Source organism: Xenopus tropicalis, chromosome 2 (assembly GCF_000004195.4).
Source record: "Xenopus tropicalis strain Nigerian chromosome 2, UCB_Xtro_10.0, whole genome shotgun sequence".
Lineage (NCBI taxonomy): Eukaryota > Metazoa > Chordata > Amphibia > Anura > Pipidae > Xenopus > Xenopus tropicalis.
The window spans coordinates 158,357,195-158,383,189 of NC_030678.2; the positions used below are offsets into that span (position 1 = coordinate 158,357,195).

Below are 25,995 nucleotides of genomic sequence, written 5' to 3' on the forward strand. Positions count from 1 at the left end.
AGGTTCCCACCCCTTCTTGCTTCATTTTTTTACTATTCACATAATTAAAAAATAATTTTGGATTCTTTTTACTCCTAGCTGCAATATCCCTTTCCATCTCTATTTTAGCTTGCCTGATAGCTTTTTTGCTGCTTTATTTGCTTCCTTGTACCTGATGAAAGTCCCTGCTGTCCCAGCTAACTTGAATGCTTTAAAAGCACGTTTTTTCTTACCAACCTCGACACTAACTCTTTTATTCAGCCATAAAGGTTTTGCTTTGCGATGCCTCTCCTTGCTTACAAGGGGAATATACTGTTGTGTATACCTGCAAAGCCAATGATTTAAAGATGTTCCATTTTCCTACTGTGTGTAACCCTATGAAAAGCCTTTCCCAGCTGACACATTGCAGAGATGCCCTTATACTGGCAAAGTCTGCACGTCCTCCATTTGCAAAAGTAGCTGGGCCTCATCCCCCTCTATACGGGGTGGTTTATAGCATACACCAAGGATCATTTTCTTTGTGACCTTCAGCCCTACTGAAATTTCTACCCAAACGTTTTCATTGGTAATGTCTTTATTACATGGCTTGAAATCTGATTTTACATAAAGACAAACCCCTCAACCCTCTGTCCCTCCTAAAAAGCGTGTAACCATTTAAATTCAAAGCCCAGTCGCATTTTTCATCCCACAGGTCTCGGTGATACCAATTAAATCATAATTTTCAGTACATGCAATAGCCTGCAGCTCCCCTAATTTACCCAACAAGCTTCGCGCATTAGCCAGCATGCAGCGGAGATTATTACTTCTCCCTCTGATGTTTACATTAGCTAACGGAGAGTTAGAGCTAAGGCAAATATTAGACTGTTTTCCTTGTACGCCTCGTGTGGCATTAGCCTTAAAGTAGCTTTTGGCAAAGAGCCCAGAAATCTTAATGAGCGTCACATGCACTTAGAAACATTGTTTCTCACTTTTAATTAAATAATTAGCTTTTGGCAAAGAGCCCAGAAAAACTTCACAAGCCCCCCTGCATGAGATACATTGTAAGGCAAAAGCGGAAAAGCGCTTGCTGAAAATACCGCCCTACGCATCTCGCATTTTTATCTGTATTTCGGCTACATGTGCCTGTACCTGAACGTATTCCATTCATTCAGGTACAGGCACATGTAGGAGGCGTACGGCGGAATTTTCAGCAAATGCTTTTCCGCTTGCCGAAAATATCCGCCCTATGTCTCGTCTGCCATCAGCCTAACTAGTAAGCTAAACAGGTCTCTTGAGGGAACTGAGACTTGAAGCTTAAAGGGCAATTTCACCTTTTTCAGCAAAACTGTAATAACACATAAAACAGGACCCCAAAACCCCCAGAAAGGTGTTCAAACTTTAAAGGAGAAGGAAAGGCAAAATCTATTAAGCACACTATTAGTACTACTATTGCTGTGTAAAAACGCTATATTCCTGGCTTGCCTAATAAAGGATTTACAGAGATACACCTACTAGAACTTACATACTTGTTTCAGTGAACGGTGCCGCCATCTTGTCCAGCGTGTCTCTATGGGCTGAAAAGCACAAGCCAGCTCCCCCCTCCTGTCACAAAGATTCTGCAGCTCCACAAACCCCCCCACTCCTCTCCGCTCCTGCCACAAAGCCACCCCGCTCCTGCCACAAACCCCCCTTTACTCAAGTGCCAAAGGCACAAAATAATACAGGGACTTACTTGCTACTCTCCCATCACCCTTCTCAAGGCCATATATATAGGCTGGCAGACAGACATCCCATCCCTCACTACAGAGGAGTGGGGAGAATGCACACAGGTAATGCCTCAGGTAATGCCACAGGTAAAAGCCTCGCGAGTCTTTTTCGGTGATTTGCGCGAAATCGCCCCGCCGCGTCTGCCATCCCGCCGGCGACTTACATGTTCGCCGGTGGGATGGCAGAGGGAAGGCAACTCGGGGAGATTAGTCGCCCGCGAGCAGGGAGTTTTGCCGCGGACGACTAATCTCCCCGTGTACCAGAGCCCTTATTCTTTTTTTCAGGTTTAGTTCTCCTTTTATCACTTCTTATCACTTCACTTCTTAATCACAAATCAGTTTTTGTAGCAGACACGGGTGCCTGACTGCAGGTACAGACTCATTATGTTTTCTCTTCCTATAAACGCCTGCATTCGACGGCATAAGGGCTCTGGCACACGGGGAGATTAGTCGCCCGCGACAAAACTCCATGTTCGCGGGCGACTAATCTCTCCGGATTGCCATCCCATCTGCGAAAATGTAAATCGCCGGTGCGATGGCATTTCGGGGAGATTAGTCGCCGGCGACTAATCTCCCCGTGTGCCAGAGCCCTAAGAGTTTATGGCGTTTTGTAGCTGTGACAAGTAGCTGCTACTAAGTAGCTCCATGTGTCTTCACCCTTAAATACTAAATATTTAAATAGTATGCTTATAAATGATCTCTCCACCTTTTTATCTCTTTATTTTTTAGGAACCAAAGGAGAAAGAAATTACATAAATATAGTGTGAAAACACATGGAGCTACTTAGTAGCAGCTACTTGTCACGACTAAAAAACGCCATAAACTCTGCCACAGACAATACTGAGAATTGCTTCTGCTCTAAACACGTAGAGACAATTATCAGTAAATCATCAGCATTGTCTATTTTAGTAGCCATGACAAGTAGCTGCTACTAGTAGCTCCGTGTGTCTTCACCCTAACAGCTCACATTTATTGTAGAATTTTCCCTCCCTCCCTCACTGTGAAGCTTCCTGCTCCTCCCTATTACTGGTTCAGCCAATCCCGTCTCACTCTGTGTCCTACTCTGCAGCTTCTGCCCCTCCCCTTCCAAGTGAAGCCAGGCTGGGACACAGGCAGTGTTTGTATCGGGAGTAAGGTATTGGCCCCTGTACTGTCTGTGTGTGGGTGTGTCTGTGTGTATGGATATATAATATATAGATTATTCTGTGTTTTATGCTTTAGAATTATAGAAATACTAAAAAACTTTAAAAGCTAAAGGGTTGCATTGCATTGCATCATAAACGTACCCACCCCTGTCATTTCCCAGTGATTCATCACTTTGATACTAAATGTGGAAATGATTCATCGTTGTCATCAAACTTGGTGGGACAAATGGGTTAATTCTGTAGGCCGTGGGGGTTAATCTCACTGCAGCTGATTGATAAAGGGGTTAATCCTTCTTTAGGGGCTGAAACCAGGGCTCCTGGGCTGGAATCTCACTCCTGTTGCTGGGGCTGCTGGGTGCCGGGCTGTGGGGCAGGGAGTTAATGTGGCAAAAATTCTAGGGATTAAAGGGGTTGTTCACCTTTAAAGTATGCCATATATATATATATATTGATGTTCTGAAACAATTTGCAATTGGTCTTCATTTTTTTATGTTTTGTGGGTTTTCAGTTATTCAAGTCAAGTCCAACTTTATTGTCATCATATCGGCATACGAAAATATACACATGGGCCCCCCTAGAGAAAAATAAAAATATATTACATGTCGTATACATACATACTGCTAAAAAGTGCAAAACATATTGTGCATATACAGAGCAAAGAATAAATAATGTGCCAAAAACTTGTTCTAGTCTCTGCTGTCTATTTAACAAACCAGCATTTCCCATTTTCATCTAGTGCTTTATCAACTAAATACTGTTTGCTGATCAGCTTTTTTGACCAGTTTGGAATTTCAGCAGCTATCTGGTTACTATGGACTTGTTTACCTTAGCATCCAGACAGTGGTTTGCATGAAAGACTGGAAATTTAATAGGCGAGGAACTGAATATAAATATAAGGAACAATATGTAACAATAACAATAAGATTGTAGCCCCACAGGGCAACAATTGTTTGGCTGCTGGGGTCAGTGACCCCCATTTGAAAGCTGGAAAGAGGCAGAAGAGAAAAGCATATAATTCAGAAACTATAAATAATGAAGACCAATTGCAAAGTTGGAAGGATTAGGACATTCTATAACCAACTAAAAGTTAACCAAAAGGTGAACCACCCCTTTAATAGCAGAGCTGTCAACACCCTATTTGTTCTGGAGTTACCCAAATTTTGTGGCTCTCCCCCGGTCTCCCATCCCCCTGCAACGTTCTCCCAAATTTTCCAAAATCTCTCGAAGGCCGAATTATATGAAAAATGTATCAGTGGTTGCAAAAGAGGTTACTGATTTGCATTTTCAAAATGGGGTGGTGCCATGGTCGCATTGCGTGGCCCCAATTTGAATTGACCTTTTTGCGAGAGTATTTGAACAGCTCCTCCCATTCAGGAAGCTCAGTGGTGCCTTAAACCGAGGGCACATCACTTGCGCCTCTCTTATTACTCCTTGTTGCCTCCTGTGAAAAGCCAGGGAAGCAGCGAGTTCAGCTGGAAGGTGAGATTACAGAAATACATTTTTCAATATATTGCCAAGTTTAATGCGTTCACAATGTTCAGGGTGACCTGCACTATGATCATCTGAAAACGTACCTTTTGAGAAAACGTATATTATGATATGTGACATTTTCTGTCTTTCCATCCTTATCCTCCATCGCTAACCATAACCATATTCTGAGTTACTTTCTGCCCTACAGTGACTATGGGAGTCCATGCCAGATGGCACACCTTGTATTTCATTGTACAGGCATATTTGACTTTATTTCTATCGGCTTCATTTGTGGACTTTGAGTCCTGCTGACTTCTTTGGCAGGGATGCAGTTGGCTCAGTACATGTAAGTCTCAGGCTAAAGGGAAAGAAATAGATCCCAGTGTCTGAAACGTCAAGATCTTTAAATTCTGAAACTAAAGGGCCGACTATAGCTGCCGATATCGGTCCCTTGGTCCCCCCGAACCGACTGCCCCATAACCACAAATCTAATCCGATCGTTTGGCCAGCATTCAGACGCGACATCGCCAAGCGAGTGGACCTTATAGTGTATGGGCACCTTTACTGTACAGCAGCCCTGTAACAGTAATGACCCATGCCTTTAAGTTATCCACATGATCATATACTGATAGGAGCAGCACAATTAGAACTGGTGCTCACTAATTAGGGATTACCTGAAACACCTAGGGGCAGATTTACTAATCCACGAACGGGCCGAAAGCGTCCGAACGCATTTTTTCGTAATGATCTGTATTTTTGCAACTTTTTCAGCGCCGTCGCGACATTTTTGTATGTCCCGCGTTTTTTTCATCGCCGTTACGACTTTTTCATCACCATCGTGGAAAAATCGTATTGGTTTTGGCTCAATACGAAAAAATCGCAGTGGCGGCGGCGACGACGAAAAAGTTGCGGAAAATATGATAAAGTCGTGACGGCGACGAAAAAATTGTGCAAAATACGAAAAAAAACGCGACAGTGACGAAAAAGTCGCAAAATTTGCGTTTCCAATCCGATTTTTTCCCATTTGGGATTCGGATTCGTGGATTAGTAAATGTGCCCCCTAGTCACAACACAAAGTACCTAGGGCACGTATTTATTCAAAAAATGTATTTAATATCCCAACACAATTCGACTAGTAGGGTTGTCGTCTGGGGCACAGGTCACAAAAAAATGGAAAGAGGCAATGTCGTAATATTAAGCAGATAGTTAATTATCTGGTGCCACCTGTGCCTAGTCACTCCTAATGTAGTGTGTGATACGGATCGTGCAAACAAATTGCACCATCTCAGCTGATTAGTGAAAAGTCAATGACGAACATTGCCGTTCAGTGGTTACCTCGCCAAACGAGCGGATCTCTCAGCTTTAGACTTACCAGGGAGGCTGAAGGCATCAGACTTAAAAATGCATCTGAGAGGAGACTATAACCCCCAGTTGTCACAAGACTTATATAGATCAAAAAAGGTTTCATTAACAGCATACCCATTGGTTCCTTTGATAAAGGAGAAACTAACCGCTCAATGGATTATGATTTTTTTAAACATACACAATGCATAAATAATAGATTTTTGGAACAGGTTATAATAAGAAAATGATTATACAGGTATGGGACATGTAATCCAAAATGCTCAGGACCTGGGGCTGTCCGGATAAGGGATCTTTCCTTAATTTGAATCTCCATACCTTAAGTCTACTAAAAAATCATTTAAACCCAATAGGATTTTTTTGCCTCCAATAAGATTAATTATATCTTAGTTGGGATCAAGTACAAGGTACTGTTTTATTATTACAGAGAAAAGGGAATCATTTAACCATGAAATAAACCCAATAGGGCTGTTCTGCCCCCAATAAGGGGTAATTATATCTTAGTTGGGATCAAGTACAGGTACTGTTTTATTATTACAGAGAAAAGGGAATCATTTAACCATTAAAAAAACCCAATAGGGCTGTTCTGCCCCCAATAAGGGGTAATTATATCTTAGTTGGGATCAAGTACAGGTACTGTTTTATTATTACAGAGAAAAGGGAATCATTTAACCATTAAATAAACCCAATAGGGCTGTTCTGCCCCCAATAAGGGGTAATTATATCTTAGTTGGGATCAAGTACAGGTACTGTTTTATTATTACAGAGAAAAGGGAATCATTTAACAATGAAATAAACCCAATAGGGCTGTTCTGCCCCCAATAAGGGGTAATTATATCTTAGTTGGGATCAAGTACAGGTACTGTTTTATTATTACAGAGAAAAGGGAATCATTTAACCATGAAATAAACCCAATAGGGCTGTTCTGCCCCCAATAAGGGGTAATTATATCTTAGTTGGGATCAAGTACAGGTACTGTTTTATTATTACAGAGAAAAGGGAATCATTTAACAATGAAATAAACCCAATAGGGCTGTTCTGCCCCCAATAAGGGGTAATTATATCTTAGTTGGGATCAAGTACAGGTACTGTTTTATTATTACAGAGAAAAGGGAATAATTTAACCATTAAATAAACCCAATAGGGCTGTTCGGCCCCCAATAAGGGGTAATTATATCTTAGTTGGGATCAAGTACAGGTACTGTTTTATTATTACAGAGAAAAGGGAATCATTTAACCATAAAATAAACCCAATAGGGCTGTTCTGCCCCAATAAGGGGTAATTATATCTTAGTTGGGATCAAGTACAGGTACTGTTTTATTATTACAGAGAAAAGGGAATCATTTAACCATTAAATAAACCCAATAGGACTGTTCTGCCCCAATAAGGGGTAATTATATCTTAGTTGGGATCAAGTACAGGTACTGTTTTATTATTACAGAGAAAAAGAGAATCATGTTTAAAATTTAGAATTATTTTCTTATAATGAAGTCTATGGGAGTCAGCCTTTCCGTAATTTGGAGCTTTCTGGATAATAGGTTTCTGGATAATGGATCCCATACCTGTACAAGTTTTTCCGAGAGCTGCTACAGTATTTCCAAAAGGGGATATTAAGTCCAAGCAAAACAGCTAATAATGGGAGAAATAGAAATTAGCAAAAAAAATCCCTTTTCTTATGAGATATAGCAGACAGTTTCATAAGACTGTAGGGATATGTTAGGAAATGCTTGCCATTTGAGTTAAATTAGGAATCCCAAATCTGTAGGAAAAACAGAAATGGGACAAGGCATTTTGCACAGTGCAGCCTAACACGTTTTGGTCCGTGTGGGGGAACATACTCATAGGCTATATATATATATATATATATATATATATATACAGTGGTGTGAAAAACTATTTGCCCCCTTCCTGATTTCTTATTCTTTTGCATGTTTGTCACACAAAATGTTTCTGATCATCAAACACATTTAACTATTAGTCAAAGATAACACAAGTAAACACAAAATGCAGTTTTTAAATGAGGGTTTTTATTATTTAGGGAGAAAAAAAATCCAAACCTACATGGCCCTGTGTGAAAAAGTAATTGCCCCCTGAACCTAATAACTGGTTGGGCCACCCTTAGCAGCAATAACTGCAATCAAGCGTTTGCGATAACTTGCAACGACTCTTTTACAGCGCTCTGGAGGAATTTTGGCCCACTCATCTTTGCAGAATTGTTGTAATTCAGCTTTATTTGAGGGTTTTCTAGCATGAACCGCCTTTTTAAGATCATGCCACAACATCTCAATAGGATTCAGGTCAGGACTTTGACTAGGCCACTCCAAAGTCTTCATTTTGTTTTTCTTCAGCCATTCAGAGGTGGATTTGCTGGTGTGTTTTGGGTCATTGTCCTGCTGCAGCTGGACGAACAGATGGCCGGACATTCTCCTTCAGGATTTTTTGGTAGACAGTAGAATTCATGGTTCCATCTATCACAGCAAGCCTTCCAGGTCCTGAAGCAGCAAAACAACCCCAGACCATCACACTACCACCACCATATTTTACTGTTGGTATGATGTTCTTTTTCTGAAATGCTGTGTTACTTTTACGCCAGATGTAACGGGACACGCACCTTCCAAAAAGTTCAACTTTTGTCTCGTCGGTCCACAAAATATTTTCCCAAAAGTCTTGGCAATCATTGAGATGTTTTTTAGCAAAATTGAGACGAGCCATAATGTTCTTTTTGCTTAAAAGTGGTTTGCGCCTTGGAAATCTGCCATGCAGGCCGTTTTTGCCCAGTCTCTTTCATATGGTGGAGTCATGAACACTGACCTTAATTGAGGCAAGTGAGGCCTGCAGTTCTTTAGATGTTGTCCTGGGGTCTTTTGTGGCCTCTCGGATGAGTTGTCTCTGCGCTCTTGGGGTAATTTTGGTCGGCCGGCCACTCCTGGGAAGGTTCACCACTGTTCCATGTTTTTTCCATTTGTGGATAATGGCTCTCACTGTGGTTCGCTGTAGTCCCAAAGCTTTAGAAATGGCTTTATAACCTTTACCAGACTGATAGATCTCAATTACTTTTGTTCTCATTTGTTCCTGAATTTCTTTGGATCTTGGCATGATGTCTAGCTTTTGAGGTGCTTTTGGTCTACTTCTCTGTGTCAGGTAGCTCCTATTTAAGTGATTTCTTGATTGAAACAGGTGTGGCAGTAATCAGGCCTGGGGGTGACTACAGAAATTGATATTGAAATTGAAAATTGAAATTGATAAACCACAGTTAAGTTATTTTTAACAAGGGGGGCAATCACTTTTTCACACAGGGCCATGTAGATTTCGAGATTTTTTTCTCCCTTAATAACTTAAACCTTCATTTAAAAACTGCATTTTGTGTTCAATGCTGTTATCTTTGACTAATAGTTAACGGTTTTTGATGATCAGAAACATTTTGTGTGACAAACATGCAAAAGAATAAGAAATCAGGAAGGGGGCAAATAGTTTTTCACACCACTGTATATATATATAATTTTTTTTTTGTTTTAATATATTTCTGCATTGCATATACATCCTTGTATATAGTTATATACAGTATTGTTTTTCAATTTTTTGTTTCACTTATCAGTGTGTTCATAGTTATTGCCTATATGCATTTCTCATATGAACTTGTTTCTTTACTTGCACCATTTTTGTTTTTTGTATGCATCACTTTGATTGGCTTTTGTACAGTTTATCCTGACTGGACACTCCCTGTTTAAATAGCGTGCAACAGGCAGTGCCCATTAGCCTATGAGTAAGTGCCCCACAAAGCACGAAATGTGTTAGGCTGCCTTTTTCTTTCTGTCCTAATAAATTGAATTTTACTTCACACTAATACTCATTTTTGCATTGAAACTATCTAAAAGTGCATTTATCTCCCCTGACTGAGGGTGTCTTGCAAACTGTACCATCTACCATTCTCTTTACCCCAATTAATTGTATTTTTTACTTTTGTTACTTTGAGCTGCGTATACATTGCTCTCCCCTATAATTTTGCACAGTGCAGCTGATTATAGTTATTGGTTTTAATTGATTGCTGGGAGGGGTCTATTGTTTTTTATACTTCTAGCAGGGATCCTTACTGCTTATGAATAAATACAGTGGAGGTATGAAAGACATCAGAGGCAGATCTGTAGGTTTTGTTGTTTTTTGGTTTTTTTTTAAATCATGATCTAAATACATCTTTTAATTTTCTAATGAATAACTATCCCCAAAACCTTTATTATAGTCACCCAACAGTTGTGTAAGTCGGGCAATGAAATACCCAAGGCAATTCGTAAGCATCAATTTGCTCATTTCCTGTACAGAGAGAGTTGCCAAGAATCTGTGTCAGCAGGAAAATGTTACTGTGTATGTTGAACCATTGCCTAAACCATTGCCCATTGTCATTGCCTAAACTTAAGCTAAGTAACAGGCTTGTGGAGAATGTCATTTACTTTTTGAGCCTTTTTGGTTCATTTTGGTTATGACTCCTGGGTTCAGGGTCAGGGTTAAGTTCGCATTGAGTCTCTTAAGGATCTTGTAGAAAGCTCAGCTGCAATTGATCTACTTAATAAAGTTTCATTACACTATTTTTTCTAGCTTTCTGCTACTTTATTATATTTATTAATTTATTTCATTCAATAAAAAGTGTTTTTGTTATATTTAGGGTGACAATGGGTGTCTTTGAAGATTGTGTGTTCTTCCTTAAAGTGAATAGCTTATCCATTAAAGAGAAGGGGACACTGCAGAGCTCAATAACTTCAAATGGAGGAGTTATATCCTTTGTACTGAATGACAAGGTAAGGTTTTGATATACTGAGTGATGAAGCATAAATCATTAAATATAAACATGTAACACACAGTGGATATAACAAGTCTACACACCCCTGCAAAGTGGCAGGTTTTTGTTTAATTAAAAAAGTAGACCAAGATAAATTCTGTCTCAACTTATCACAACCAAAAACCGAAAACAAATAAAAAACATTTTAGGGAAAAAAAGAAATATGCAAAAACCTGGTTGCGTTAGTGTGCGTACCCCTTAAACTAATACTTGGCTGAAGCAATGTTTGCTTTGATTGCAGCACTTAGTCTTTTTGGGTAAAAGTCTTATCAGTTTGGCACATCTGGACTTGGCAATTTTTGCCCCCTCCTCCATGCAAAACTTTTCCAGATCTGTCAGATTGCGAGGGCATCTCCTGTGCACGGCTCTATTCAGGTGAGCCCATAGATTTTTAATTGGCTTAAGGTCTGGGCTCTGGCTGGGCCGTTCCAGAACATTGATCCTCCTTTGGGGAAGCCATCCCTCTTTAGCTTCAGTTTCCCAGCAGATGCTTTTGTAACAAAATAGACTGATACTTGGATCTATTCACGATTCCATCCTCCTTGACTAAAGCACCAGTTCCATCTGAAGAAAAGCAGCCCCAAAGCATGATGCTGCCGCTGCCAAACCTACCTTTTGGAATTATGGCCAAATAGTTCAGTCTTGGTCTCATCAGACCATAATACATTTTTCACATGGTTGTGGGAGACGCGGTATAACTTTTTACAAAGTTTAGCCAGGCTTGGATGCTTTTCTTTGTGAGTAAAGACTTTTGTTTTGCTTTCCTACCTCACAACCCAGACATATGAAGAATACAACTGATTGCTGTTACATGTAGTTAACAAGCAGTACTTGCCAAGAAATCCTGCAGCTTTAATGTAGCTCTTGGTGGCCTCCCTGGCCAGTTTTCTCCTTGTCTTCTCATCAATTTTGGAGGGACATACAGATCTTGGTACAGTCACAGTTGAGCCATATTTTCTTCACTTTCTTCGCAATGCTCCATGGAATGTTTAATGATTTGGATACTTATTGGTACCTCTGTCCTGACCCTGATTGATAGCTTTCACTGATGACATCCCTTTCATGTGAAATAATTTTTATCTGAGTTTAATCAGAGCCACTTGGCAGGGGTTTTACTAACTACTATTTTAGATGAGACTGAATGTGAATCCCGCTTTGTTTTCAATTTATTTGTAGAGATAGCAATTTTGCAATAAAGATGAAATAAGTTCTCACAGGATTTATCTTGTTTTTTATTTTATTTTTTATTAAACAAAAACTTGCCATTTTGCAGGGGTGCATAGACTTCTTATATCCACTGTATGCTTGAACTGGAAAGATACAGGGAATATACTGTATAACTGAGGTTGTCCCTACTGTTAAAAAATAGGCTACACACCATCCTCATGATTTATTTTGAACCCAAATTATAAGAATTAGAACAATCCCAAATAGGCTTTAAAAATGGCAAATAATTCATCTAGTTCACAGTTAAATAATTTGTGTTATTATGTGCAATATAATAGTATGACATGTAGATTTGCTCTATGAATAGATATGTTCTTCGAATCAAATTTTTAGTAGACACTATATAATTGTGTAATACATATATATTCAATATCACGTTTATATATCTATCCCTAACCTTGTTTTATACTTGGCGGGGGGGTCATTAAAACCACATGAAATTGACATATTTCTCCATGTGAGCAGTAAATAAACAAATCACATTTTTCTAGTATCACACACAGACACACACAGTAGAAGCTTTTTTGCTGATGCCTTTCTCTCTGTGAATGTTTCTTGTATTTTAGTGCACCCACGTGTTGGTGGATCCCATTGGCTCTCTGAGTGATTCCCAACTAAAAACCGTCGAGAAGCATCAGATTCTGATCGTGGGCGCTGATTATGTGCGGGAATGTTTAGAGAAGCAGAGTCTGATTAAAGATTATCAATATCCAAGTGATGCCCCACCAAGTGACAAACAAGCACAAAGGTTGCAAGGTAAGAGTATCCATTGATTTTATTGGGATAAATTGTTTTTATAAGTTTTATTGTAAAAGGTATATCTATAATAAGAATTCATTTATTTTTTGCTAATTGCAAGAAATGCTGAACAGGATGATGGGAAATGTTATGTAAGCTGTTAGATCACGTTTTACTTAACCATGGAATTTATCTGATGCTTGACCTTTATGAAAGTATAAAAAAATGCAATTTGCTTTTCTGTGGACATTGATTAACTCCTCAGATGGCGTACTGAAAGAGATAATAAGGTCTTTTATTGTTACAAGTTGCGTAAACCCTAGATAAATACCCTCAAGGGTTACTTTGGTAAAGCACTTAGGTTTAATCTATTCAGTGTTTGGTTAGACCATTTTACCCCCAGTAATTCTAGTTGCTTACCTGCAACCCCAGGCTGGCGCTTCTCTTCTTCAATACACACATCACGTTTCCATCTCCTTTAACATGGAATTCACATTCACTCAATCACTCAGAACGTGTAGCTAATAATAGAAAAAAACAACTTTATTCCAACAGAACACGGGAATACTGTGCACCCAATCAACACAAATGAATTAACGGACAGGTAACTATATCCAAATAACCAGCAGATTTTACTGTTGCTATGCAATTGACTCTTCAGCATTTCAGTGTATCTGCCAGCTGCTTGACTAGTTATAACTATGAAGATTTTCATTCATCGCGGTATATCTAGTATAAATAAATCTAAAGCAACTGGATTTGCTAAGTAATTATTGAAGATGTTTCACTATTCATCTGAGCAGCTTCTTCAGTTCAACTAACTTGTATGGGAAGCCTTCAGCATATAAACTCTTCCACTAATCCAATCACAGTGGCACATTGTAACTCTTCAGAGAGGTGGCACCTGAAACTCACAAAGGTGTGAATGCTGTGGGGTTATTGTGATTGGATTACCAAAGCATCATGCAACTCATAGAGACAGGTGTTACTTGTTAGAGTTACATAAATGGATGTGTGAAGAGTTCTGAAACCATCAGGGTACAGATGTTAGAACAGCATTGTATCTAGCATACAGGTGCTGTCGAAGGCTCCCGCCTCTGTTTAGGGATGGTTTCTCCACTTTAACATGAATGGCCCCTTTTACACCTCGTTCAAACCAGCAGTCTTCTTTGTCTAAAATTTTGACATTGCTATCTCCAAAGGAGTGTCCCTTGTCTTTTAGGTATAGAAAGACAGCTGAATATTGCCCTGTAGAGTTAGGCCTCCTATACTGAGCAATTTGCTTGATGAGCAGTCGCTTTGTGTTCCCGGTGTATAGGTCTGTGCACTCCTCGCTACACTGGACTGCGTATACCATATTGCTTTGTTTTTCCTTTGGCGTTGGATCTTTCAGGTGTACAAGTTTTTGTCTCAGTGTGTTGCTAGGTTTGAAAAACACAAGGAAGTGATGTTTGTTGAAAATCCTCCTGAGTTTCTCTGACACTCCTTCTACATATGGAATGACAATATTGCACCTACTCTGTGTCTCAGGACAGTTATTCTTTTGGGACATTCCTTTAAAGATAGCAATGTCCAAATTTTGGACAAAGAAGACCACTGGTTTGAACCAGGTGTTAAAGAGGCTATTAATGTTAAGGTGGAGAAACCATCCCTAAACAGAGACGGGGGCCTTTAACACCATCTGTCTGCTACATACATCTGTACCCCCGTGGTTTCAGAACACTTCACACCTCCATTCATGCAGCTCTTGCAAGTTACACCTGTCCCTATGAGTTGCATCCCACCATGGTGATCACAGTAACTCTACAGCATTCACACCTCTGAATTTCAGGTGCCACCTCTCTGAAGAGTTACAATGTGCCACTGTGATTGGATTAGTAGAGGAGTTTAAATGCAGAGCACATACCATACCAGTCAGTTGAACTGAAGAAGCTGCTCGGATGAGTAGTGAAACATCTTCAATGATAACTTAGCAAGTCCAGTTGCTTTAGATTTGTAAGTAATGTTGTTTTATTTATAATTTCCTATTCATATTAATTAATAGTACAAAAGGAGGAGCAACACTTTTTTATTGCAAAGCAGACCTGGTTATGGCGCTTACATTTGTGCTCCCCTGTAAATAACAAAAACTATTACCCCCACATGTAATCAAATGCAACTAATTTTGCCCAGGAGCAGTAGCCCATAGCAACCAATCAGCAGTTAGAATTTACAACAGAACCTGTTTAAAAGCCACCGTCTAATTGGTTGCTATGTGTTACTACTACTGGGCAAATTTAGTGCCTTTTATTACATATGGGGGTTAGTGTTTTGCTTAGCAAGCATCATTCTCATTGAGAGAGACAGATGGATACAACTTTCAATAGCAATTACATTTACAATATAACTGTAAAATCAGTGACATCGTTCAGTAAATGTTTATTGTAAAGTTGTTTAGGATTACATTTTCTTTCATTTAACCCCTAATGTATAAATGCAAACAAAGAATTCTTTTAAATGCTTCTACTTTACTATTCAACAAAGTCGTAGGTGAATGCATAGTGTTTCAGTAGCTAACGCTGGTTTTGTGACTGTAGGTTTGACAGGGAAGGCAGCACCGACGACGAAAATAATATAAGTGACTCTCCAGATACTGAAGTGGTGAAATACTGTTTCCTTCAAAAAGTAAGAGTTCTGATTGATATCTGAAACATTCTGTAACCCTTTCTTGGCACACTCACTAAATTTGGCTGTGTATAGGCTTAGGAAAACAGGAGATTTGTTGTTCTCTTAAATTATAGATACTGGGAACAGCGCAGTGCCTCCACCTAGTGGACACTGAGGAGCACACCTCAAGGGGATTTCCACTAGGAAATAATCACACACAGTTTGCAGCAATATCAAACTTTATATAACTCTTGAAAGAGAAGGTAGAACAGCTTTAGGGATAACGGAATTTCCTGTCCTGAGGAACTTGTGCAGTCTATCCATTCCTGGCACAGTCTCTGTAGGTGCCCAGTCCCAACTTGGATCCGGATAGACCCCAACCCTTAAATCAGTTCAGTCCCTTCCCCAAGAGCTCTTAAGTCCCCCCAGGTAGCGCTTCCTGCCCCAGAGTACCTTCCCCTTTAAAGAGGTGGCTGCTCCCACGTAGCAGGCAAACAAACAATACCTGTTCACTCCAGGGGACGAAAACAGAGATTCACAAAGGACTTTATAATCACCAGCAGCCCCGCAGACTTCTCTCTCTGCAGTCTGAACTCACAACAGTTTGTACTGGCTGCTCACTCTGGATCTCTCTTTCAACACTGGCAAACAACAGCAGGGGCTCCCTTTATAAACTGCTGGGCCCGCCCCTAGATATTTGGCTCCAAACCCTTAAGCACACCTCCTCCCAGACGTGCACTGGGGCAGCCAGCCAATCGGGTTCCTCCCCAGTCTGTAGCTAGGCTGCATGAGGTCACAGACTGAGAAACAGGGAACAGGGTTCTCTGATCCCCTACAATTCCATTTAAGAGATAGGGAAAAAAGACTATATTGATGCACAATGTCCTGTGCTTTTTACCAACACTGGGTCGGCGGGTGCTGCGGGGCCCAACAATTTTTGGGTGAAGGGCCCCCTGAAATACAGATCCCTTTCTGACTGCATGACCAGCCTTTGGATAATGTAAACAACAAACAAATATTTTTCAAACTGAGTTTCTTTTACAGGGACCGCAAGTGGCTGTTTTGGAGCTGTTGTGCTTTCAGGAATCGTCATCTTTTCCATTCAAAATATCTACAATAATCTGCCAATCCAAAGGGCCTGAGGTAACTGGATCTGTGTGTGTGTACTATTGTGTGTGTGTAGGGACCCATAGGGCTAAGCTCCCTATGGCTTTATCCCCTACCTCTTCACACCTTTACTATTATTGGGCAGAAGCCCTTGTACTCAGTTTACAGTTGTAAAGCTATCCCTTATAGGTTTAGCCTGGTAGTGCATGCCCCCTGCAGACTGATATAGTGTCTGGCAGGAGGGAGTGGCTTCCTCTTTGGCTGCCAGTCTGCTACCTGAAGCACCACTCCATTGAGCCTGGGTACAGATCCGGCCCAGTAGCCATATCCATCCAAATTAAAGTCGGGGACAGGGCCCTATGAATGAGGAAAAGACAGCATAGCAACATATGTAATAGCCCCTCTAGGAGGTGTGAGATCAGTCAGACTTATCTAGCAAGGGCAGTCTTTTAGCCCCATCCAGGATGGGTGTTGTACCTACCTAACCTCCAAAGAGAAAGGATCACTAGGGAAGCATCATATTCCTCCTGTTAATCCTGTGCACTTCATATTTACTTCTGCATGCTGGTCTGCGTACCATCTAAGTGAGTATACTGAAATACCCTGAATATCATTGTCTTGGACAATAAAGTATTATCTAGTTCATCCACAAGAATCCTCTGGCGTCCATTTCTATCTATTGCACCACACTACCTCAGCTAGTTGTAGTTCAACTACACCCTCAGCTCCATTATCTATCTCCCACTTAGCGGAGGCCCACTCCTTTGTATTAAGGTCGCATGTAACACATGCTCTACAGCATGCTACTAGCCTGGGTTGGCCATATCTAAGCCAAACAGTGTGAATGCTTTTGCTGTTTGTTCTTCAAGAAAAAAGGGCTATTGCATAAGGAGATGTAGCCCCACTGACCCTCATCCCTTCCTCTACTCCCCCCCCCCCTCCTTTTAACTTTCTGGCTTTCTCCCAGTTATATAGCTTATTGATATCTAAGGTTATATCTCATGTAATAATAAGTTTAATTTCTTTATTGAATATCTACTTTGAGCACTTTAAAGGAGAAGGAAAGGCTAGTAAAGAGTTAATCTCAAGCTGCAGGCATACCTTCAGTTGTCTCAATAGTGCCCTTAAGTCTCCCCATATTTCTCCTGTTCAGATGATCATCAAAAACGTAGCAGTTTCTGTTGCTAAATGATAAGCAATTTTATAGTTGTTTGTTGAATAGTTTATGTTCTGGAAAGTTTGGGAGCCAAAGATAATTTTGCTGCATGGGCAAGTACCACTGCCAATATAACTGTTGTTATGGAAATGTACAGTTCTTATGGTTACTAACTGCCTACTTATTCCTCTCTAACACTGGTCCCTAAACGGTATGTGATTTCTGCTTCTATCCAAAAGATCTAAACTTATCTCTGCATTGATTTATGTTTGTTTAGAGGAAATATTTATTTTGCAGAGTGACTGCTGCTTTCAGTTTGCAGACAATGCAGAGTTGGCTTGTCAGAAGTATAAGAAAAGCATTGAAGATTTAAGAAACGATGGCTATGATACAGCAAAAAGCATCCCAGCAGATATTGTCCCATTCCTACCAGGGACACTGCAGAAGGTGATGGATTCCATGTTTGATTTACAATAACAGTAATAATATGCAATGGTCAATAATATCTATACTCCTGACTGGGGTTATGGTCCCCAAGAGGAGCCTAAAGCTGTACATGGGGCCTTGTTTTAAAGAGAACATATGTGTTATCCAGAATGCTCGGGACCTGGGTTTTTTCAGATAAAGGGTTTCTGTAATTTGGATCTCCTTAATTTAAGTCTGCCAAAAAAATAATTAAAACATTAAATAGGATTGGTTTGCCACCAATAAAGATTAATTATATCTTAGTTGGGATCAAGTACAGGTACTGTTTTATTATTACAGAGAAAAGGGAATCATTTAACCATTAAATAAACCCAATAGGGCTGTTCTGCCCCCAATAAGGGGTAATTATATCTTAGTTGGGATCAAGTACAGGTACTGTTTTATTATTACAGAGAAAAGGGAATCATTTAACCATTAAATAAACCCAATAGGGCTGTTCTGCCCCCAATAAGGGGTAATTATATCTTAGTTGGGATCAAGTACAGGTACTGTTTTATTATTACAGAGAAAAGGGAATCATTTAACCATTAAATAAACCCAATAGGGCTGTTCTGCCCCCAATAAGGGGTAATTATATCTTAGTTGGGATCAAGTACAGGTACTGTTTTATTATTACAGAGAAAAGGGAATCATTTAACCATTAAATAAACCCAATAGGGCTGTTCTGCCCCCAATAAGGGGTAATTATATCTTAGTTGGGATCAAGTACAGGTACTGTTGTATTATTATAGAGAAAATGGAAATCAGTTATAAAAAATGTAATAATTTGGTTAAAATTGAACCTATAGGAGCTTTCTGGATAATGGGTTTCTGAATCACAGATCCCATACCTGTACTAAAACTCGAACTGTGACTGTTACAAATATATTTTCATCTGTACCCTTGTTTGGTAGAAAGGAGGTAATGTGTTAGAATAGAAATAAAGGTTATAAACTGCTCTCCAGGTTACTTTGCTATTTTAAAATTTTCTTGGTAGTTCACATTCACATAGCTTAATTTATTTCATGATTCCAATTCCAAAATCTGACCAATTTTGACTGACACGTATGCACAATCCTGACTTGATGCTGCCCAATCTTGGATTGTAAACTTCTTCCACACTGCGGAATATGTGAGCACTTTATAAATAAAGAATAATAGTTCAGGTGGTTCTGATCAGCAGGAGTAGGGCCAGGGATACGGACCCACATGAAAAGAAGTTTGCTTTCCTCACTTGCATGCAGCATAGATAAAACGTAAGGAGTGAAACCAAGTTTGCCACTGATTTGGTTATAATGAGGAGATTCCTCGTTACTGAGGCAACGGAAGGAAATACTCTGGCCTACCTTACCACCTGAAATTCTGGTGGCCACATTAATAAAGAAGCAAATCAGCCATTTAACCCAGTAATGGATGGCTCTTCTGAATACCATTTTCTTATCCTACTTGTAAAGCTGCTTCTACAACTCACCCAGCTGACAGGTTTGACACACTGGTACAATGTGCTATATACAGGTGAAGATTAAGATTAATGGCACATATCAGCTTCTCTTTGCCTGCGTAGAAAACACAAGCAGATTAAAACCAAGGGGCAGCCGTGTGTGCCATTAGCCAAAGATTGCTTGTTTGTCCCAGTAACATGCTGCTTGTTCGTGTCAATAGGTGTTACTTGAAGACAGCATAATTCAACCAAAACTCTCAGTGGATGTCGGGTATTTTGTGGAAACGGTTTGGACTGAGGCTCTTACTCATTTGGACCAGATCCTCTCCTGTCCAGTAAACAGCATCAGTCTCAGTGATGTAAGTATTGCAGAACACGGTCCCTCTACTAAATTTGTTTGGTAATGTATTGTACAACTCCATAATGCATTATTATTTGAATTATATTGTACTAATTATGAGAAAATAACAAGAACTGATTAGGCTGCACAGAGTTGCAATTTAATATTTTTACTTCTACGTTATCACAGATCAGCTCTGTTAGCCCTGGTGTTCATGCTATCCTTGATACTCATTTGTTAAGCTGTGGATTGCTTTCTTCTCTGCTTATTTCATTCATAGGTAAGCAAAGCAGAGGGGGTTTTACTCTGGGTTAGAAAAGCTCTGGACACAGGAGTGGAACCTTCTGACATAAGGAAAGCAATGGCTGAGTTTTATCAGCTCATTCCCCATAAGGAACCTCTGCAGGTCAACATTGATGTGACTCTTGTGTCATCAAAGCAGGATCTATGTCAGGTATGGAACATGTTCAGAGTTTAAAAGTCGGAATTTTGAGTTGAGTTTTAGAAGTTGTAATTCATAAGTACTTTTTTGCTGCTCAAATGTGAAAAGAATAGTTTAGAAACCAAATGGTTTCCATAGTTTGCCAAATTCATACATATATCTCTGTATTTTATCCATTTTGCTATTTTCACATAAATTGACTCCCTTATCCTTATTTTGTTATACACTATAGCGTATTCAAGACATTGTTAATGTGTGTGAGATAAACTCTGGAGAGTTGAACCCAAGTAGCTTTGCTAAATACCGTGCCCTGCAGTGCAGAATAGAGCACATCGACCCCGAGTCTGAGGAGTTCCTTCAGGTGTCCCAGCAAGTTCTGGAGAAGCAGCGCAGGTACTGGGCATGCCGAGTATCACATGCACAGCGGGTCATTTCCTCCATTTTTTTTAGAAATATAAAAAACAACTAAACTCTATGATTTATTAGAATTGTACTCAGAATAATGTATATATAATCTATATATATAATTGTTATTATGTTAATGATATGATTATAAAGATGTTTGTGTTACTGCTGTACCTTTGAGGTTTTACATTAAATCTAATGCAGGGAATGGGAAATCATGAAAGCATGAAGTTATTTCAGTTTTTCTAGTCCTAAATATAGTTGTATAACCTATAGTATACCTAGTATAAACTGTAAAACTATATAAACTTTCTATAAACGTGTAGATTTATATAACTTGTCTTTTAGATAATCCTAGTGTATCTGTAGTAATAAGTCAAATCAGCTGTGTTTTTCCTGAAGACGTTTCACCAGTCATCAGACTGGCTTTCTCAATTCAGAATGACTTGTACAGAGATGTGCCTGGAATAAATACCCAGGCATGTTGCTCCAATCAGCAGGATTGGTTTATCATAACCAGCATGGGGTCAGGGATCTCATGAAGGTAAGGTGTTGATTATATTAGCATGATTGGAGCTATGAGGTGCTATTAAAGGTGCAAAGTGGCAGACAATAGATGTTGCGTCTCAATGCAAGCTTGGTTTTCCCATTTTCACATACAGTATATGACTTCTTAAACACCTCTTTTGAACCAGTCGTCCTTGCTGTCCAGAATGTGGGCTTGGCAGTCCTTAAACTCTGGGTACACAGCCCCAGAGCCCTGGCCAGAGGAGCTGGCTTTTCTGTGCTGCGCCATACATTGGTATAACTGTTGTTTGGTTTCTCCCTAATCAGAGCAAAAATCAGAGCGCTCCTCACTGCGCTGCACTGCATTAACAATGATACTCTTCCTGTGCTTTGAGATTGGGTCTTTTGGGTGAACCAGTTGCCGTCTCAGTGTGTTGGTGGGTTTAAAGCAGACAGGGATGCGGTGTTCATAAAAAAATCCTTCTAAATTTTCAAGATACCCTTGCTACATATGGGAGGACCAAGTTCTTTTGTCTGTCATGCTTTCCACCTTCACTGTCCCAGTGGGGGGTGCCACATCAATTGTCATGGCACAAACAATGCTGTTTTGGCACCTCTTCCTGGAAGGTTTAATAACACCTCATAGCTCCAATCATGAGCGCTGCCTTAGGGGTCTTGGCCGCCAGTAACTTGTTTGGTGCTGTTGCCTGAGGTGAGTGTCTCCAGGCCCGGATTTGTGGAGAGGCCACAAAGGCCCGGGCTTAGGGCGGCACAAGTTTAGGGGCGGCATGCCGCCCCACCGCAACAGAAATTGCTGCAGGACCTCTCCCCACTGCTTCGTATGGGAGTTTAAATGTGCGATTGCGCATGCGCACTGGTGACGCATGATCGCGCATGCGCACTCAGGGGGGGAGAGGGTGTCGCACGATTACGCACTCGCAGGGGTGGGGGCGGCCTCGGGGCGCCCAGAAGTGAAATCCGGCCCTGAGTGTCTCAACTCGCCTGATGGCAGCAGCGTCCCTGCCAATCATGCTAATACAACTGACACCTTACCATCATGAGATCCCTGACTCCATTCTGGTTATAAACAGATTATACTGATTGGAGCAACATTCCAGGGTATTTATTCCAGGAAGATTCCTGTACAACTCATTCTGAATTAAGAAAGCCAGGTGGATGACTGGAAAAACATATTCAAGGAAAACACAGCAAGTCCAGTTGATTTGACTTATATAACCACAGATATACCATGACCTGGATAAATGAGAACCTTCACAAACATAACCCTAGTGCCATTATATTATGTCTGTTTCTCTGTAGAGAAGTGTAAGGTGAAAGGGAAGGGTTCCAAATAAATGATCTTAATTATTCTTTCTTCCTAAAGTGATGAATTCATTAATATAATAAAAATATTCCGCGTTTCAAAATCAAGTGAGGCCACAGAATTTGAAAGGAATCTTGGGAATGTCAAGCCCCTCCTTCATGCATCTACACCTCACAGTTTTGTTGGGATTCTTCACCGGTAAGTGCGCGATTTCTATGCCAGGGTGAAAAACTAAATTTTAAATAGGGAATGCACAAGTATTTATTTGTATGAAGGTTCCTTAGTAAATCTTTCTATTGTTCTTTTTTTGCTTAGTGGGCTGATCTTGCCAAAATCCACAGAAGATGATTTGCTGAGAACTGATACAGGAAATCTTGGAAGCGGAATTTATTTCCGTGATTCTATAAGGTTTGGGATGCTAATATCCTCATTGCACATAGGGTTTCCACCTTTCCTCTTCTTTGAATCTGGACAGTAACAGAAGGGGTAGGCAAGATGATGTTTAGGGGTGGGGTTATGACATCAGTGGGTGGTGCACTGACATTCAAATGTTATTACCTATATTTCATTCATGGTGTTTCCCATTTTCTCTCGATTTACAATTTTTGCTCAATATTTTTAAATATTAGCGCTTTGAGCGTGCTCGTTGCGAGCACCCCCCCCCTCCCCGCGTGGATGGACGTGTGTCCGTGCGTACCTGCGTACCTGCGCGCAGTGAGCGCGCTCAAAACGCTAACATTACACAAAGCAAGTTGGTTACACTGTACAAACTGTATGTTGTGATTATGATAGCAAATGTTGAGGGGGCACATTACATCTGCAGATCGATCTGCACAGTTAGCCAGAGTCGCCAGGTATGCATGGACGCACGGGAGGGAGGAAGGCGGGGAGAGTCAGCAAATCCATATACTCGAGTATAAGCCGAGGGTTACTTTTCAGCACATTTTTAGTGCTGAAAAACTCGGCTTATACTCGAATATATACAGTAAATTTTTTGCTCCTTTTTCAGACAAACCTTTCTAAATTTTTTTTGGGGGGGGGGGCTGTATAAGAAAATCCGGTTGTCAAAAGATAAATAGAACTGGCAAAGGCAGCTGAATATGAACAAGTACCCATATGATCAAATAAAATCTGATTTATGTTTTTTCCTACAGTACAAGTGTTAAATATTCCGAACCCGCTGTAACCAATGGGGCGCGTCTGATTGTGGTTTGTGATGTGGCTCTGGGTAACTGCAAGGATGTCTACAAGAGGGATTTCTCCTTAACTGCAGCTCCAAGTGGCTTTCACAGTGTTCATGGAGTCAGGCAAATTCCTGGGGCAAAATCTGATTTTGAGGTATTTTAGACATAGTGTGAAAAAAAAGAATATAAAAAATTTGTTTTCTTGTGATTTTTTTTTATTTCAATACCGGTAAGAGCAGATAACTAGTAAACAACATTAAGCAGTAATTGTTTGCCTTTTGCAGTAAAAATAACTGTAAGGCTTTTGTTTATTTGACAATAAAAAGCATGAACAAAGTAAGTAAAATAATTTGCACTTAAGAGCTAATTTACAATTACACAATTTTACAATTAGGAAACGTGCTTGGCACGGAATTGTGGCCATAAACCCCCATTTTACAAATATCTATGCTCCTGTAAACTAGCACCCATACACCTGCTTCTATGTTTAAGGTGCAGCACATCCAGGCACAATAGAGGCCTGTACTTGCTGCCTGTTATGAATGGCTGATAGATATTGGTCTACATCTGTGTCCTGTACTTATGTACCCTACTATTTGCTCCAGTTGAATAGCCTGGAAAAGGCCATTATGGTGTGTTTTCCTTTAACAGCAGGATGAATTTGTGGTTTATAAGAAAGATCAAGTGGCAATGAGATACGTGGTTCAGTTCTGCACTGATAAAGACACAGTGAACATGGAACCCAATAAACTTACTCTTCAGCTGGAAAACATAGAGGAAGATGATGATGGAGAAAACCTACAATCATATGATGTTGCAGAACAAATACTATCAGATGATGTTGGCAAACTAGTAGAATCAGATGATGAAACAGGTGATTAAATTTTGTGTTCAGTGTTAGTGACTTACAATTATGTTAAAGGAGAAAGTTTTACCATACCTGAGTAAAGAACCCTCCGTTTAAGATAGCTGCTGCTATTTTAGCTTGGTCTTCTTAGCTTCCATGCTACTGGTAGCATAGATAACACATTCTAAAGGGAGAGGGAGTGACTTCTTATGAATTCTTTTGGGAGTTGGGAGCAGGAGAGGGGAGAGAACTGTGCAGTCTCCGGCCCCTGGAATGAAGGATTTTTCTGAGTGAGGAAGTCAGATACCGTAAAACATGTTTACAAAAAACGAGACAAGAAATCCTTTGTTTCTTTTAATAGAGGGCTCAGTGCAGTGTTTCTGTGAGCGCTTTTGGTTGTATTTGCATAGATCTTTCTGATAAAACTTAGTTTACTTCCCCTGTTAATGTCCTACTGAAATAGCTTCACATACATTAATGGGTATCAGCCTATACCACAGTGAATAAGAGACTCGGCAGTAGCACCTTTTTGTATGTTATACACTATATATATATGTATATTGGCCTAAAAATTGGGGGGGAAAAAATAAAATGGAAAAAATAACTGGAAAATGTTATTGTTATCTTGCAAGTGGGACTACATGTTGTGATAGTCATGTGACTGTTTTTATTTCCTGTCTTGCTTTATGGAAAGAATTCTAGCAGTGCGCAGAGGTGTATTTACCATATAGACATTCGAGGGCCCGTGCCTAGGGCGGCACTGAATCAGAATACACTGCTGGAAGTGCACTCAGAATAAGAACCACTATTTAATAAGACAAAGCAGGACACATTTCTCTTTGTCGTTAATATTTACCACACTGCTGCTTGGAGCTATGTCAAACGTTTTCTCCACCAATCTGCTGCCTTCCACCCCAATGCACTGATCCACATTTCAATGAACACGGAGGGGGGAGGATTTTGGCGCAGAAACATGAAAGTACACTTTTTCGTACTATGTGCACTGAGAGGAGGATGTTGTGCCTGTACAGAAAAAAAGGCAAAAAAGCCTTTTAAAGTTGTATAAAAAGAATAAATAGTATTATAATGAAAGGTAGCAAATTTTTGGAGGACAATATCCCTTTCAGTTCTGGTTTAGATGCACCATGGAGCTGCTAATGATGTTTGATCTTTACATGCCTTGTTATACCTTGGATATACAATTCATACAGGTGGACATTAGTTCCATTAGATAAGAGATTTTTGATTAGCCATTTCTGTATGTACTGTATGTATATTTTTATTCATTTAGCGCTACTTATATACACAGCACTGTAGATCAGACTTATCTTTCATTCTAATTTCTTAACATTTCCCTTAGTGTGTGGAGTGGAGTTGCCAATGATACAAGGGATACGAGTAAAACGTGGTCTTCAGAGCATTGATGGCCAGCAGATTCCTGTGGATAATGTTCATGTAAAAGGCAGAATAATAGATATCGCTGCAGAGGTAGGTGAGCTTGTGTGAACTATATTCAGAAATCAATACATTGTTTCACTTATTAATATATTTGTGTTTAGGTGACGCTTTTCCAGACATATGTAAGTCATTCCAAGGAGCCCATAGAGGCTAAATACGTTTTTCCACTGGACAG

General features: G+C 40.0%; 2 protein-coding genes across 2 annotated transcripts in view; both read left to right on the forward strand.

The window, feature by feature from the left end:
* Positions 1-25,995, forward strand: part of parp4.1 (poly(ADP-ribose) polymerase family member 4, gene 1) — a 116,142-nt gene that overhangs the window by 57,386 nt on the left and 32,761 nt on the right. The window lies entirely within an intron of this gene.
* Positions 2,827-25,995, forward strand: part of LOC101733406 (protein mono-ADP-ribosyltransferase PARP4) — a 100,988-nt gene continuing 77,819 nt past the window's right edge. The window contains exon 1 of the mRNA XM_031897276.1: positions 2,827-2,859. The gene's annotated coding sequence lies outside the window, so the exon portion shown is untranslated. The remainder of the gene's footprint in view (positions 2,860-25,995) is intronic.